This window comes from Aptenodytes forsteri, unplaced genomic scaffold (genome assembly GCF_000699145.1).
Source record: "Aptenodytes forsteri isolate BGI_AS27 unplaced genomic scaffold, ASM69914v1 Scaffold847, whole genome shotgun sequence".
NCBI lineage: Eukaryota > Metazoa > Chordata > Aves > Sphenisciformes > Spheniscidae > Aptenodytes > Aptenodytes forsteri.
This window is the reverse complement of record NW_008794623.1, coordinates 4,044-8,931: the sequence shown is the minus strand read 5'-3', so window position 1 is coordinate 8,931 and position 4,888 is coordinate 4,044.

Here is a 4,888-nt window from a genome sequence, read left to right as displayed (position 1 = left end):
TTTCCTCTTGTCCTATCGCTTGTTACTTGGGAGAAGAGACCGACCCCACCTCGCTACAACCTCCTTTCAGGGAGTTGTAGAGAGGTCTGAGGTCTCCCCTCAGCCTCCTTTTCTCCAGGCTAAACAACCCCTCAGCCGCTCCTCATCAGACTTGTTCTCCAGACCCTTCACCAGCCTCGTTGCCCTTCTCTGGACACGCTCCAGCACCTCAACATCCTTCTTGTAGTGAGGGGCCCAAAACTGAACACAGTATTTGAGGTGCGGCCTTACCAGTGCCGAGTACAGGGGCACGATCCAAACATTATTTTCAGCAGCAAATAATCTATAGATCACTGGCAGCCTGGCAGTAACTGAAGAGGATTTGGTCCTAAGTTAAAATCAAGAGTTCTCGACAGCAAGTTAAGTTTAGCAAAGTTTGAGAGAAGTCTGACTTACCTAATTCACGAAGGCAAGTAAGGTGGGAGAAGTGGATAGAAAGACTTAAGGCAGAGAGCTTTTATACAGCTCTGTTGGTTGCCTGGAGGACATCAGGCATCCTATGCATGAGTTCATAATTAGGTACAAACCCCAAATTGTAGGACGTTTCTCAACGTGCTGAAATTGTTTTTGCTTATTGCTTGTGCGTGGCAGGCACTTCAAACCCACACATAGCGTGACATGCACACTCCACCGCAGACCTCTCTATTATCTCCAGGGTTTATGTGTGGAATTATTTTTTTATTATTCCATTGCTCTCTTTAGCATTAGGGGAGGAAGTAAACTGACTTGATTTATTTAAGAGTCCTGCATAATCAGGATGATAGAAGGACAGTCATTTCTTTTGTCTGGTTACAGGTCTTTTAGTGTAATCAACAGTATACCTGGAGACAAAATGGAATTTCTTTTAGGATCTCAGATGAAGGCTGGAGACAAATAACAAGGGTAAAAACATTTTTTCTGCAGGCTTAGCACTTCTACCTCCAGCTACTTAATACAAGGCAAACACAATAATCAGGAACATCTTTTAATGGCTTTTGGACGGTTCTCTACTAGTTGTCTTTCAGTCCCAGGAACAGAGAAATATTTCAGCTGGCAGTCACAAGTCTATGGAAACTGATTTTTCTGAGTTATTTCATTGAGCTTTGCTTTCCTTCATATTTTATTGTGTTTTCTCCTCCTATTTGTTACGTGTTAGAGACACACCTAGGAATATAGGACTAAGAGAAGCAAGTAAATCAGGTGATAAGACATGACTACTGAAAGGGATTCTAGCCCTGACACAAAGGAGACAGACCCCATTGTACCCTGTTGTTTTTTTTGTTGTTGTTGTTGGCTAATAGTTCAGTTAACATAAGCAGATTTCTGTTTCTGGACCAATGTGCGCTTTAATAAAAAGGTAGATTTTATTTTTAAAGTCAAAGAAAGGAAGGTCCAAAAAGTGTTATAAACCATGAACTGATTACGGGAAAGACCCAAATGATCTTAAATTACCCATTTTAATGTGATAATCTCTCATAATAGTGGGGTGTATGCATCCAGGCATACTTTTTATATCATTATGACACAGTATGTATAAGCCAGTAATGGGTGCTCATGAGGTATTTGAAAATCCCTTGGAATGTTCTTGTAAAACTTTGAGATGGCTTTTTTCAGTATTATAGATTAGGAAGTCTCCATATGTATCTCCGGATTTGGAAAAGCTCATAATTTAGAAATAATATGTGGTCTGAAGATAACCACGTTGATGATTATGAAAACCATGATAATAATATAGTATTACAATAATGGCATAAACAAAGAAACAAACCTCAGCAAAAGCCAGCATTTGCCCTTCCCAGTGGATTCCCACCTCATAATTGCTCTCTACTGAACGATGCCATCAATGACGGGGTTAGCTGCAAGATCAGTTGTAGACCAGGACCAAGGACTCCTGAGGAGCAAGCTAGAAATTAAAGGAAACTTCAGGAAAATGTATCCTCTCAAGCTTGTGGATCAAACTGGGCTGAAAGTTTTGAGTATCCCTGACTGCTTATAATTTTGGATATGCACTGGGAATCTGTCCACTTTTTGATATCACTTTGATGACACTTTAGACACTTTGATGTCTAAAAAGTTGCTTTTATCTATTGGATATGCAAGTGGAATAAGAGCTGCAGAAATCCTTTAACACCTGTGAATGGTCTTTGATTTAGGCAGGAGTTCTCAGCAGTTTTGAACAGCCAAAAGGAGCCTGTTGAATGTACCTGCAGACATGCCAGAAGAGCAGAGATAAAACATAGAAGATGAGCAAATGGGACACCAGTAAGAATTGCATATTCTGGGATGAAGCCATTGAGTTGTTAATGCTATTAGACTGTGGCTTAGTCTGTTACTCTGAAATCTCACTTCACAGCTCTCTTCTTCCTTTCAAAAAAGAAAGGCTTTTTTTCTAATACAATTAAATTTGGGGTTTCTCCTATATACCTTCTACAAAAACAGCTATCTCAGTAAATCACAAATTTTGATATTAATTCAACGTACACTTTGATTATTTTGAGCTTTCCATCCTGAGCATTCAAAATATAAATATCTCTCCTTTCAGAACTAAATTCAGCTTTAAGCTGTAGTTTGAGGGTCAGATAAAACCTAAGGCTGTTTTGGACATCTGCCACTGTGTGTTTGGGAACACTCACAATATAATTTGATTCAGAGAATATTGAGAATACTCCATGGTTTCCAATACGAATTGTATCACATCTCAAAAATAAACCTAAGCACACAAAAAATATTGCCTGCCTTCCTGAGGATTTAAGGACAGACCATATTTTATCTTTAAGAAGAGAGAAAACTTATGTGAGGGACTTTGAAAGAAACACCTCACAGCAGGTTATTTCTGATAAATGTCTGAGCATCATTGTCATGTAAGACAACAGAAGAAGGATACCTATGTATAAGCAGTTTACTACATGGTGCAACTCCAAAGAGAATAGAAAACTGATATTAATTTCATGAATCATGTTTTAGGATGAAAGATGCATTGATTTCACCCATCACTCTTTTAGATGAAAGAACCTTGCGTGATGTAACGCGTGTGTTATGTTACATGATAATTGAAATCAAGTAACAAACAAAAAAACAGAAAGCGAAACAATTTCATCACTTTGCGGAGCTATCAATGCAAAAAATGTGCTGTGTCAACTAATTAGATCCACATTCACGAAACCAGCTTCTCATCCCTCAGGCAGTCTGAACTGTATAAAAGCTCACTCCACTCAGGGTTCTTCCAACCTCTTTTCTTCACTCGTTCTTCTCAGTGAATTGGGTAAGTCTGAATCTGCTCTGTACAACTATTGGAATAGCTCTTTGCTATACAATTTAATCTAGGATGGTCTCTTCTGTTAAGAACTAGTGGGTAAAATTTTAGGTGAAATGATAAAGCTTACAAAAATGATTGAATGTGTTATGCACAGGTGTTCGCTGCATTCAGGGTTAGCATTTAATTTCAAAGCAAACTGAAAGTTTCTTGATATGGCAGAAAATTAAGTTCGTTATTAGTTCACTTGGAACAGCTAAAGAAATGATATGACTAGTTCATTATGCATTCCTCTTCTCTGTTTGTTTATATGGGTAACTGGAGATTATTTGAAAAAGTTTAAATCTTCATGGTTCACGGGGGAATGCTGAGCTTAGAAGCAGACCTTCCATTATCTCCAGTTTATTCTATTACAGATCACTCAAGGTGCTTTTACATTAAGATAAACGGACATGAATACTACCAGAGATCAGGCACTAGAGCAGGACACAGAGAGGAATTAAGAGCTGTCAAATGCTCTGTAAGAAATTGAATTAAGAGAAAGAGGGGTCATGGAGGGAATTTAAGGATCTGACAGGTGAAGCACTGGGTTTTTCCTGTTAACGGGGGCAAGTTATTTGGGGTGAGATTTTTTCAAGAGAGTTTGGAGCCCAGAATCAAAACACTGTTATTAAGCTAGTTGTAAATATCTCAGTGCCTTGATTCAGTGTTTGGAAACTGGGGACAATAATCTTTGCAATTCCCTTGTAATGGTCTCATCAAACAAGTTACTGAGCAAATTTGAATAGACAATGACTTATAATCCCTGTTCTCACAAGGCTCAGCACAAAGGAGATGAGTGGGAATGAAGAGTTAGTCATGAAATCATGCATAACAACATACTCCATTCTTGGAGTCCCAGTCCTTGCTGATCCACTGACTCACCAAAGCATCTGAGCAAATAATTTTGTTGTTCTGCTTCAATTTTCATTTCTAATAGACATGGGTAAATTGGTGTACTTCAAAACACTCTTGTCTGAGGAAAAGCAGCGAACTCTATAGCACATTTATGTATGTAAATAATGTCTTATATTTGGTAAAATCAACTCTTGTAGACTGACCTTGGACTCGATGATCTTAGAGGTCTTTTCCAACCTCAATGATTCTATGGTTCCTCATTCGTTACCAGGCACTGTAAAGACAGGCTCCAGAAGAGGGGTATATCAAGCAGTTTTGAATGCCAAACTTGTAACATTTTAGCACTTCAAAGAATTCTTTGACTATTTTAGGAGATAAAGAATAGTTCATATACATGGTTGTATATGGCTGCATTTAGCAGAGTTCTGCTGAGTTTTTAACAGGAAAGATCAAACCATCAACTAATAGTAACGTAGTACTATCAGAATTAACTCTGAAAATACCAAAGATACAATTGAAAAGTACATGACTTTGTCATACTAAAGTCAAAACTAGCCTCCAGATTACAGTGCTAGGAAGAATAGTGGTAGAAAATATGTTTACTTCCCAGATTTATTGCTGATACCCTGTTGGACTGCTTCATCATAACCTAATATTTGATACTTCTTTAATGTTAACATAAATGACTGTGTTTTACAGACTGACCTCCATCCCTGCGAG